Source organism: Saccostrea echinata, unplaced genomic scaffold, assembly GCF_033153115.1.
Source record: "Saccostrea echinata isolate AGI-Se365-2 ecotype Australia unplaced genomic scaffold, CSIRO_AGI_Sech_v1 ptg000006l, whole genome shotgun sequence".
Classification (NCBI taxonomy): Eukaryota; Metazoa; Mollusca; class Bivalvia; order Ostreida; family Ostreidae; genus Saccostrea; species Saccostrea echinata.
In genome coordinates, this window is record NW_026889755.1 from 7,381,975 (window position 1) to 7,396,072 (window position 14,098).

The following is a 14,098-nucleotide window of genomic DNA, read 5'->3' on the forward strand; positions in this document are numbered from 1 at the left end:
TCTTTTAAAAACTGCATGAATCCGTAGGCTAATGATCCAATTTAATGATAAATATTGATTGGTTAATGATGCTATATTTGTGATGATTTAAGGTCACAAAGTAATATACTAGCGGTCCGTATTAGTATTAGGGTAATGGGAAAACTCAAGAGGTGGGTGTTTTAGGTAACTCCTACACATGTCATATCCATTTTAAACCAACACAAAAATTTACGTGTAAACTTCTTATAAAAAGTGACAACCAGATTATGAACTTGGTTTAAGGTGGTTAAGACATGTAAATAAAAACTTTTCGCTCATTTTTACGATATTTGCAGGAAAATCTAAAGAAAATGAAGGCTATCAGCTTATGTAGATTATTTCATATTCTAAGCTTTCAGTTAGAGCACACGTTTCTGTTGAATAAACAAAAAAAATATGTCATGCATTTTTACTCAAAAAAAAGTCAATTTTTTTACCAAAAAAGAAAAATCTATAATCAAAGTAATGGCAGTTACTGATATTACACGTGAAGACACCTTTCCTTCAACTGACTGCTAGAAATAAAGAAAAAAAACTTTTTTTACATACTAAGGTGTGAATATAAATTTTTATTATTTTTTGGATTCTCTTTTCCACAAAATTGTCGTCATTCTGGAATAGTTCCTCGGGGGTAGCATTGGAGTATCGATCATCATATGTCCCTGACCAATGATGAAGCGTGGTCGCATCAAATCCAAGTTGAAGACTGGCCATACCAGTGGTGGCTGTAACAGCAGTTGCTTTCTTCTGTTGCTATTCCTTAATAATTCTCCTACAACAGTTGATAATTGATTTTTATTTATGAAACATATACATGTTTTGAGGTAAAAGTGCTCACATACATACCCCCCCCCCCCCCAACAAAAAAAAAAAAAAACTCAAATTTGTCAGGTCAGCTCATTATGCCCCCATAATCAAAGATTCCGGGGTATATAGTTTTTGCTCTATACATCCGTTTGTCTGTTTGTCGAAAAACTTGAACCTTGCCCATAAGTTAACTTTTGATTCCTTGGAACTATGGCTTTAATATTTTACATGTGTATTCCTTGTGACAATTTAAGACCTTCCTTTGGGTATCAACATATTTGACCTCTTGACCTTGGAGTTTGACTCACTTTTGTAAAAAAAATAGCAAACTTTAACCTTGACTAAACTTTTAAACAATTGGATCTAGGGCTTTCATATTTCACATGTGTATATATTTTGACCTTGGAGTTTGACCCACTCTTAAAAAAACTTTAACCTTGGCCATAACTTTTTAACAATTAATACTAGGGATTTCAAATTTTACAGGTAAATTCCTTGTGACAAGACCTTAGTTTGGATACTAACAATTTTGAGCTTGACTTTGGAGTTTTACTACTTTTGAAAAACTTTTAATTTTGGCCATATGCTGCCATATGGGGGCATCAGTGTTTTACAAACACATCTTTGTTTTCATGCTCCTGTAGGATATTATACCCATATTGATTTTTTTTCTAAGATGATCAGAGAAAGATAATTCATTTCTTCCCTGGAAAACGACAAAAAGAAAAAATATTGTGTGTGATCCAAACTAGAAAATTATATTTCAGGGGTAAGTGGGTGTGTGAGTGGTAGGGGAACCACCAGTCACAGTTAGCTATCAGATAATTTCCTTCCAAGTCAAGGATAGATGAATTATTCTCAACATATTACTCATTTCAAAAATCTGCAAGACTTCCCAACACCCCCATTCTGAAAGAAATGGTCATCCTCTTAACATCCATATCACTCTTCTTAAAGAATAAACTGCTATTAATAGCAAATAGGACTATAATTTCAACTATAAAAATTCCTAAACTCATATTTTTAATTTAGGCTGGCCTTGAATTTAGAAGCTAATACGGATGAAATGTTTGTAAGCCTTCGAAACATCCATAATGCCTGTGTGCAGGCAATTGGAGCAAATGCACCATGCCCTAAGACACTAAGCAAACTCATAAGAGGACTTTTTGATGTAGAGTCAACATTTCTTAAAAAGGTGATGAAAGGAGACAAAGGAGTCATTCTGTTCAAAAACCTTAGTCCAAGAGTAGTTACAAGCAACAATAGCTCTGTATGGTTACCACCTATGTGTACAGTGCAAGAAACAATAAGATTTTTTGCTTTTAACTGTCCGCTACCATACCTTAGAGATAATGTTCGGGTAAATTGCACAGTTGGATTTGAACCAGGTAACTTCTGGATGCAAGTAGAAGAAAAAAAAAATATCCACTGGCTTCTCCGTTCCCCTAACTCAGTCTAACATAGATGGATTTATTCACTTAATTTCAACTTTAAATGCCTGCAAAGGCTTTCGAAAAGATGATGATTATTTTCCAAAATCATTTAAAGAGGAGAAATTCTCCGCTACTTTTGAGGCGGAACATGTTTCTGTTATGCGATCAGAGTACTGCAGCATTTTCCTGGAATGGTTGGCTAAACAGGATGTATGTTCCTCCTGCAACATTTCAAGATTAAGGAAAACAGTTAGGAAAAGGAATTACCCAGATAGCAGTATGGACGAGGAATCAGAATTTAAAGAGAATGTGAAAATTCAGTGTCCTCTTGAAATGGAATATGAACAAATGGAAAAGGATTCCACTACGGTGAAGAGTATATTGAAAGAAGTGAAGCAGAACATTCAGAGTTCAAATAATGCAACACTTGTCGAACACTCCAATAAGGACTGCAGAACAGACAGTATGTTTAACCAAAACTTGACTTCCGAGGAAAGTGTTGCTCATATTGTTCTAAACAAACAGGACAATAAGGACATGGAAGACCTAGTCAATCTAGTTCTAAAGCAAGAAGGATTACCAGAGCATTTTGGGATTTAATTAAAATAACAGCTTCAGAACTTTGCACGTCCAGATTTAGAGAAACGTCAACGACGTTGGGATCCGAAAATTATTAGCCTCTGTTTAACTTTGTATATTCGTTCGCCACAGGCATATGAAGACTTGAAGAAATCAAACTTCTTAGTATTGCCATCTAAACGGCTACTTCGTTATTACAAGAACTCTGTAAAACAGACTCCAGGATTTTGTGAGGAAAATTTGTTGTAGATCACCAAAGAAATGGAAAAACAGAATATTTCTGAGTTTGGAAGACATGGTGGTCTCATTATTGATGAGATGACAGTTCAAGATGATCTAATTATCACAAAAATCAGGTGATGGTTGGATTTGTTGCTATGGGAAGTACAAACAGCAATATAGACATTATTTGTAAGGGAAAGAAAGAAATGAAACTAGCCACAACTGTTCTTCAATTTGTCTTCCATGGATTAAATGAATTCAGGTAAATTGTGTTTAATATGTATTGAAATTTCTCTATGTTTAAAATCTTAAATGAGCTATACTGAGTGCAGTCATACTGACTAATATAGAAAAGAATGAACACATTCTTTCTAACAGATTTCATTAAGTCATTGTCAGTATTACATGAGTAAGTAACAGGGTGATCACTCTTTTTACAGGTGGACAGTGGTGTATTTCGGATCTAATCCAGGGTCAGCACACCAAATCTACAACATATTTTGGAAATGTGTGGATATGTTGGGGGATAGGAATGTTCATGTGGATTATGTTATGACAGATGGAGCTTCAACAAATCGAAAGTTTGCGGGAATGTTGTTCGCTCACCCCGAGACACCCAGAAGTTCTGATTATGTTTTCAAAGACATATTCTTTCCCCTGCACAAAATGGTATATATTCAAGATGTCATGCACTGCCTGAAGAAAATACGTAACAATATAGAATCAACTAAGTTACAACACAAGACAGAGGCTGGAAGATAATTGCTCCTTGAAAAAAATGTATTGTTTGGGAACATTGGGAAGAGAGCTTCAATTTTAACTTTCAAGGTGGGTTTTCCATTCATAGGAAGCTTACAGAGGAACACATCAACCTTACACCAGCAGCAAAGATGAGAAATGAACTTGCTATACAGGTTCTCAATAAGGACATGCTGTTCTTGATGAAATCGTACCAGTCCACCCTAGCTAAAAAATCCAGAAAACCTTGCAGCAAGCATCACACTTCTTGAACATACATCACAGATAGTCGACATATTCTGCACAACCAGGCAGCCGACATATTCTGCACAATCAGGCAGCCAATTACTTCTTTGGATGACAAGAAGTTTGAGTCTATTAAAAACACCCAATTTTTCATGGGAAGAGGAAGTGGAAAAATCTGTGATGCACGTGACTTCGAAGAATCTGATGACACAAGAAACGAGACATGACTTAAATTCCTCCTTAATGGGATTTGTTTCCTTGTGTAAATTAAGGTTGAATGGGAAAAACAGCATTAATCCCGGATACCTAAATTCAGACATAGTGGAAAACTTATTTGGTGAACAGAGAGGTATTAGAAGTGGTCTGAATACAAATCCTACACTCGCGCAATATGGTATGATGATCCGCGCCTGTCAACTCGACAGGATCAAGTTACTGTTATAATAATGTATATTTATAACTTAATACTTCTTTATATCTGCATCTATTTTGGAATGCATAAAAGTATATCAGTCATTTCACACAATGCACGCGCCCTCACGTGCATGCATATGCGCGCAAAATGATCTTCCTTCCGCAAATCTACACAACATACCTATTAACCATAAAAAGGTTTCAGATCATTTGGAGGAGCAGTTTCCGAGAACACTCGCGGACAAAAAAGTACCCAGGAAGAAAAATAATTATAGTAAACAACAGAGTAACAACAATATGTTCCCAAACTTTGTTTGGGGAACATAATAAGCTGAATGACAAGAATTCTGTATATATTCAGTACAAATTAAATTGTTAGGGTAAAAGTGTGCACGTTTTATAATGTGTGTGTGTGTGTGGGGGGGGGGGGGGCATACACACAAGGCACTGCATTACAGTATGTGACGGACTTTAATAAAACATCTTATTGTACATGTACACGGTTATTTTACATCGATGTAAACAATAGTATGTCTACATGTTGATACCTATGCGAATGCATACACACCTTTAAATGAACAGAAAGGGACCTAGGAAGGTGGTGCAGATCGTCTCAGCTTTCCATTATTTCCCGAAATAGCGTCATCATCTTCTTATCAAAAAGATAAACAAGTCTTGGGACTCTTATTTTATCCATATTCTCATTAAAGATTGCCTGCTTGTTGCATTTATCCACTGCATATCTCAGCTGCTGTCGCCACGTTTTTAGATGTAAACAACATTCCGTATCACCGAGTGCAAGCGCTTTGCTGAAGCCAAATGCAGCCAAACGACACAAATAAAAGAGATTTTTTTTTTAAAAAAGAAAATCACTAATGTTTATTTATTTAAACATGGAAATACAGATATTCTTTACAAATTCTCGCAATCATAAAATGACTTTTTTAGAGCTCTAGTTCCTTATATAGATCTATCAGGACGGAGCAACTGTCATGACGTCAAACCTCATTACCATATTATCTTCATGTGTAACCTTAACTGTACTGTGTGGGCCAGATATGTTTTACATGATTATTTATATAAACAGAAATGAATTATTCAAGGGATAGTTTTAAGCTTTCACTTTTTTATTTTCCATTCAATTTCATTTTTCATGTTTATAGACGTTACGTGATGACGCCATATTGGGGTGCTTCTTCTTGCCTAACACTCATTGACGTCTATATAGAATGGAAAACGATCGTTAACATATTCTTTTCGTGTTTTTTTTCCTGATTTATCAATGTTACATATAACAAAAAGTGTAAATTAGTAGATTAATGATCCGGATGCTGCCTCAACATACCTGCGCTTTCTTGTTGTTTTAATGGCTCATGCAAAAAGGAACGAATTTGTTAGGTATAAGCAATCCCTTCAAAGGCAGTCAAGAGCTAGGTCTTATTCCATGGATTTTTTTGCGATGTGTGTAAATATTTTGAGATGTGGACCATATCTCAAGAACTCTGTGGCCAGAAGTTATAATTTTTTTCCACAGAGTTTCCTTAGTCAAATGACTCTCATTTTCGAAGAAGGAAGTAACCTTTAATGAAATAGGCGACTAATAAAGGACATAGAAAAAAGAAGCATGGAGGGTGCTCAAAATATTTTCAAAAATCAACGGCTATTTCAACAAATTTTGTACATTAGAATAAGAATATGTTGTATATTTAAAATGCTGAAGGCATTACCCCGGGGTAAAGGGTTTGACCCCAAGGTCACTTTTAAATTTGGTTCCATTGTTATTTTATCTTTACCACTTATAGACTGGGATCATCACATTTTGTTAGTTATTGCATCTTAGGGCATCTGGGTGTGACAACTTAAAGGTTTGTTTAAGTGCTATTTTAAAGAATTCGCTCGACCACGTGGCGCAGTGGTTAGAGCGTTTGCTTTAGAGTAAGGAGTTGATTTTCACGTTGAGGGTTCAAATTCATTGCGAGGCGAGGAAACTAGTCCTTCGGAGAGACTGTATCAACCGAGGTCCTGTGTCCCAGTATGTGCTGGCACGAAAGGGATTCCTTACTGCTCAAGGGTCCTAATTTGTAGCCCTCCACCGGCAAGTAAAGGCTTCTCAATATTAGTGAAAATTCAAACAAGAAATATGACAGCAATTTTCTTTCTTGCTTCTTAATCTTGACTTCTGTTTTTTTCTCTTTCTCGGGGTATTATTAGGTTCATTTTTAGTCTGTAGTAGTCTTAACTCTGTAACGTTATTATTTTGTTATAACACTGGACATTTCTGTTTCCTTGCATATGATTTGATATTGCTATCTAAATCATTATTTGTCCGATTTTTGCCTGGCAAAAGAACGTCTTTCATAAATGATTTTGATCACAGAAAGACAAAAAAGAGAAGTCATGACAATGTTAATAAAGAAAAGAAATAGCAGATTCCTTATGTAATGTATTATAGCACTGGAATTGTTGGTGCCATCGTCCATATGACATAAAGAGTATTACTGAGTAATAATCGACAAAGATCCATAATAGCCAAAACAAGTTTTTTCCCCTTAAGTATTTAGTGTACATCAAAATAATTATACAGTTTCCAGAAATACTGAACGTAGCCACAACCAGTTGCACAGGTGTGTTGGTAAGAAGTTCTTCCGATATTTTTTGGTCAAAATATATGTTTCATTTCATTTGATGCATATACATGTACATGGAAAAAAAATGCGTTTTCTCAATCTAAAATTGAAAAGAAAAAAATTTAAATATGTTAGAATTTCATATGGGGACTTTAAAATATAGATCTATCCTTGAAATAAATTCGAATTGCGATGATTCCCTTTAACACAAAGAAGTGAAAGACAGCCTTTGTGCGCTTTGAAAAGACATGATCATGCTGAACATTGAAAAACAATTTAAACGGTGTATCTTCATTATTATCTTCTTTTTCCTATAATACTGACATATTTTTACCATACAAATAATATATTTTTAGAATGTAAAGTTAATATTATCCGAATTAATTTATCAGTATTCAAAAAAGATAAGGATTCAATGTGAAATCAAAAATCCTGAAGCATTTTATTTTTGGATATTTTTATACTTCCTTTTTCGATAATGTTTCATATATCGTCACGGTAAGGGTAAAAAAAAAACATTGCAACGATGTGGAACTCTACGTATTTCAATCTTATGATTATCATTAAAAAGAACAACAAGTAAAACATTTGTTCACCATAAATTTTATGAAGTGTGTTTCCTATTAAAAACAATCAGATCGCATACTGAACCTAATACACTATAATTACCATAACTATGTTTAAAACATCTGTAATTTTAGGTAGGTTCCACGAGTGTTAAATGTATGATGATCATATATGTATGTTTGAAATCTGTGGATTATATATATTATATCATGTAATAATATTAATACAATTAATATATCGTTGAATATACTTGATGCATCTGAAATATATTATGCTTGTTTCACATAGTAAAAAAGGCTCCGATTTTTCGTACAGTTGTATGTAATGCGACTATAGAATGCAATCAGCATGCATGTGCAAACAGTGTGTAACTTAACGTCAACAGAGATCGCTCTTTTATAAGTAAGCTCAAGAAAGCTCAAACTTAACAATAATTTGCATTTTAAACTTCCACACAACCCTGTCTTGGACAAAATGGAATGGATTCTTTTATTCAATAGAAAAAACAGTTTCCAATGGCTGATTTTTTTTTTTATAAATCGTTCAATAGGCTTCTCTAATTATTCTAGGAACAACATCTCTTACACTGCTATGGTCTAATTGAGCTTTCTCGCGAGTTTTTCCAACACACACCTTTAAATTATTAAGAGTTTCCTCAAAAGTGCAACGAAACTCATAATTTAAATCACAATACCCCAAGGAAATCGTCTTAGTCAAGCACTAAAATTAACACTGTTCTTCATGAACAATTTTGTTACTTGATCAAAAGGCATTTTCACTATCTTAACTTGCTAGTAGCCAAAATGCAAATACAAGGTACAGAACAATGTTGCACCTCTCAAACTGACGGTTTTACTGTTTAAGATTTGGCAATCTTCAAAAAATCACTATGTGGCGTCCGTGTAATTTACTTGTACCACTCCAGCAGCCATTGGACTAGAGGAAGGTTATTTATTCATGCATGAATAGACAAATATCTCTGACTTAATAACTTTTAATCTATTTACTGTATTCCTCATTCATGTGACTACTCTATATATTCCATTTAACTCGAAATTAAAAATAAATAAAAAATAACAGACAGTAGTGGCAAGCTTAAGATTAAACAATGATGTGACAAAAGGAATGACGTCATAATTTTCATCGCCAGTTTCCGATATATATTTCGCAATATTCCATTATTATGGTGTTCTATGTCTCCAAACTGATGGACAATGTTATGTATACGATCAATATGTAAACCAAAGCAAACTGCAGACAAATAAACTTGCATTGAGGCTTTTATCAATATCATTTTAAACATTTCACGAGTTGTTTGGCCGTATTATGACATCTTGTTTGAAAATTTGACATGTCTTTGGGTCAAATACTCACTGGAGTGATTCAAACTGTTAAGCCACTGATTCAAGTTTTGATACCGGTTTGTTCTGTTCACATTATCAATACAGAGGGCTCACTGCAGATGGTGCTTGACAGTTGATACTTTTGTTCTTACCTCTGGTGTTTTTAGTGGTCGGTGGTTTACCTTGTTCTCATTTATATTGATTATAGGATGTATGAATTCGATTACTTCTTTCTATCTTAACTATTTTATCCGTCTAGAAAATATTACTGATTGTTTTAGACTCAGTGATATAATATCAACTGATGATGTTGGTTTCTTGAATTGTAGCTTTAAAAAAACATCTTAATTCATCCATTTTCAGAATTGACATTTATCTTCACGATTAAGAACATCCAAAAATTAAAGAATAAACAGTAAACAATGAGTCTTGTTTAGGAAATTTCATGTAGCAAAGAATTGTTAACGTTGTTCCTTTCTTTTCATTAGTTCCATCCATGGTGTATTAATTCATTACGCGCCCCGTAAGTTGTGACCATTGTAGTTCTTCTTGTATACTCGGTTACATTATTAATATTATAAAGTAAATGTATCAATCTATGCGATAATGCTTTATATGTACAAGGTGCAAAGATATGTCGATTTTAAGGACAGATATCGAAATATTACAATATATTGAATTATGTTTAGCAATATATATACATACTCGGTAATTATATGACAGGCTTCCTTTTCACACCAGAAAGAGATCTGAAATTTAAATTGACTACCATCGTTCTTCCAATACCAAGTGAATTTCTTACTGATTTTCACTAAAGATTTTCCCGATTATTAGATTAATATAGATTTATCAACAGAATTTGACCTTCAGAGGCGATGCAACTCTTCATAGGCACCGGCTATCTCATCTGGTGTTTCCCAGGTTCTGTGTTTTTGCCTTGTTCATAGTGTTTCCAAACGCTTACATGATCTATGAGATAGATGACAGTTTTTTTTTCTTACTTGGAATATCCAAACACCTGAACCCTCTAATAAATGAAAATAACAAAAAGCAAATGTCGAATATAAATTTTGGCAATGCTCTATAATGACATGAATTATTCGCAAAACAGATTGTCATACGTATTCTTTTAAAACTTTTTACTTATTATTTCTTTTTTTAAATGTGTTTTTTAAAGAATTTTATTTAAAAAAAATACTGATTATTTTTGTCACTAGAGAAAACTATATTAAATTAAATTTTCTATTTTAATTTTTTTCTTTGTTCAAATATATTAGCTGAATTCTTATTTTCATTTCGACTTTCTTTTCTTCCGCCTTTGTTTATTTTGGTTTTAATTCCGTAACTTACGGACCTCAGAATATGATAAAAAAATTATCTACGAATATTTTTCTATTTTCGTATTTCTTCTTATTTTCATTTCGACTTTCTTTTCTTCCGCCTTTGTTTATTTTGGTTTTAATTCCCTAACTTAAGGACCTCAGGTTATGATAAAAAAAAATCTCTACGAATATTTTTCTATTTTCGTATTTCTTCTTCCGTTAATACTTATTTATCTTAATTTTCTATCGAATTTCCCAATTTCCTTCTCAGTAACTCTTTTTGACATTCAACATTTTATTATTCATATTTTTAACCAAGTATTTTCTTTTCAATCTTTTCCAGAAAGTATAACCGGTCAAGGTAGCCTAGTGGTAGGGCGTTCGCTTCCTGATCGAGAGGCCCGGGTTCGAATCTCGTTCGCTGCTCCGCCTCAAACCTAAGACGTAACCATAGGTAGTGAATGTTCCTTCGCTAAGCGTACGGCACTAGAAGTGAAAGTCACTTGAGTACCGAGAATAGGTCTAAATTTGAAGCCCTTCACCGTTGAAGTTTCTATATGAGTGAAAAATTCTCGAATGGGACGTAAAACAATATGCAATCAATCAATCAATCAATCCAGTAAGTATATGAACTATCATTAAACAAAAGTAACTATGAGCTGAAGATGTCTTAACCGGCGTCTCATTTAAATCCGTTACACTGACTTGTTTGTACAATTCTGCTATGTTATTCATAATTTGGGGGATTTGACTAAAATTAAAAAAAGATTGCAATTATTATTTAATACTTGTATAATATTTATTCGGATGTCGCCCAAATCTAAACTAAAGACTCTTATTTTGGTGGATTTTTAAAATCATTTTACTTCTTCTGTAGGAATTGTGGATACATCTGAACAGTTTAATATATTTAGGGTACCATAACAAACATAAAAAAATCTTGACACTACTAGTATATTACATACTACCTACAGAATATTGTTTTATGATCATCTTAAAACGCATCTATTTATGTTTTGTAGGTAAACAAAAGCACACACTTACAATTATGTCCAAGGAGGATTTCAATCTTTTTTGTACATCTGATGTTCAAGCATTAAATTTTTTTTCTTCCGGTAGTATTTTCTTTCATCTCTTTTTATCTTTGTTTTCTTTGCTTTCAAACGAACATCAATTAATGAAAACAAAATTAGATTTCTTTTGATCTCGGCATTTTTCCTCCTGTTAAACACGTTTCTCTGAATTTTCTATTTCCTACATTTCCTTCCTTAATTTTTTACTCCATATTCTGATATCTGGACGCCATGAATTTAAGATTAAATGTTAGATTTCTAATATTTATCCATACTTTTTGTTGAAATGCTTTGTTTTTTTACGATATTTACACACATTCCTTTAAGACTGAATATAAACCATAAACCGGTGGAGGGTTTACATAAGACCTTTATTCGGCACTCGTGGGCCATTGAGGATTGAGGGGTCTTTATAGAACCGACGCCTACAGTGACACGGGACATCGGATTTTTTTTGGTGAGGACTCGTCCAAAGACCCGTGTGTGACTTTCACTTCTAATACCGAGCACTTGGCGAAAGAATTGTCACTTTCTATGTGAATGTCTTAGGTTTGAGGAGGCGCAAGGCATATTAATTGAAACCGGAACTTCCCGATCACGAAGCAAGCGTCCTACCTCTAGTCTACCGTGACCGGTAGGTGAATATAGAAAATTACATACCTAATAAAAGCATGGTATTGATATAAACCTAGTTTGTACATGTGTAAGCTTTTACAATTGTTGACCACATGATAATGGTTAAAGCAATACACAGAAATTTTATATCATGATATATACAAGAAATAACTATATACAATTAACAGAAGTTTTAATATTGAGCGAGTTCATTTTTTTTTTTTTTGCTTGTGCCTTCAGTAAATTCTTTCATGCGCCCCTATATAATTACTTTGAATAAACAGATTAAAAGTAAGCCCAATGGCTGTACACAATTGGGATTAACCTAAAAAAAAATAATAGTAAGAGCTAAACCAGCTCATAATGAATTGTTAGAAATACTAATAGTTTTGATAAACTTCCGTTGTCTCTTTGGTGAAGTTAACGAGTATGGAACACAACCGAGTGATTTTCTTATAAACATTTATTTTTTGATTTTTTTTTTTCTAAAAAAAAACGAAGTTGATGAAATTGTTGTATTGACATATTTAATAAGAAATAATAATTTTGTTTCATTCAAAATTAAACTACAACTCTTTGTAAGGTTTACAGCAGTTCAATCAAGGTGTGCTTTTAAAATTTTGACATGTTTAGTAATAAAAAATCAAATATTATTTTGGATGGGCGATTATTTTAGTACTTTACTTACATAAAACAGATATACATATAAAATTCTACTTACTGATGACGATTACATTTTTTTATTCAAACTTGTCACACCATGTGACAGTAACGTGATTCTAACAAATGAAGTCCACACAAACAAAGTAGAAGCAAGTCACTTATTGTAATGCACTTGTAAATGTGACGTCATATTATAAAAATTGAAGCAGTGGGCAACTCAAATAATATTTTTGAGAAAACAAGAGGCCCAAGGGCCTTAACGGTCACCTGAGTATAATACAACAATTTAGAGGATCCATAGAGTATAAAATGAACTGAAAGGTGAAGCTTTGTTGCCCAAAAGCAAGAAAAATAGGGTGATCAGGATCAACAAAATAATTAGTCTAGTGTTCATTAACAGTAGATAAATTAGGTTCTAATATGTTCCCCATTTATCACTCTCACCAGACAGTATAAAACAAACTTATAATCAGTGCTTCTGTACTCTTTTAATTCCTTGTTGAAATCTTTTACATTGGCCTCTCTTGGTCTTTGATGAACATTTAATAAGACAAGTTATTTTTGTCTCATTTTTATTTATCTGTTACTTGCAAGTCTACCTGATCATTAAAACTATGAAAGAACTTTTTGTATTATACAATAAAAATTCTTGCATAATTCTCTTATTCTATTAATCTTTCAAGTACATTATTTACAGTGATTAATAATCACAAGTAAATGGCAAAGGGGAATAACTCCTTTCAGTAGAATACAAATTAATAGAGCCCTGGCCTGGACCAGAACACTTGATCAAATGGTTCTGATGTTCAAAAATCTGGTAAAAATACCTTTCCTTATTAAAACTTTTACTCTTTTTGCCTCTGATATGCCCAGGTGCAGAGAATATTTTTAAAGCATTAATGCATTTTCACTATATAATAAATAGAGCCCCGCCCTAATATCAGAACCTCTGATCCAGGGGTCATGAAATTCACAATTTTGGAAGAGGCATCCTTGCTTATCATAATCATGTATTTGTTTAAATAATACCCAGGAGAAGAGAAGATTTTCAAAGAAATAATGCACTTTCACTATATGATCTATTTAGTCCCACCCTAGCACCAGAACCCCTGACCCTGGGGCCATGAATTTCACAATTTCGGTAGAGTCACCCTTGCTTATCATAGCTATTATTTAATTTGTTTAAATAATACCCAGGAGTAGAGAAGAAGATTTTCAAAGAAATAATGCACTTTCACTATATGATCTATATAGCCCCGCCCTAGCACCAGAACCCCTGACCCTGGGGCCATGAATTTCACAATTTTGGTAGAGTCACTCTTTCTTATCATAACTATGTATTTAATTTGTTTCAATAATACCCAGGAGTAGAAAAGAAGATTTTCAAAGAAATAATACACTTTCACTATATGATCTATATAGCCCCGC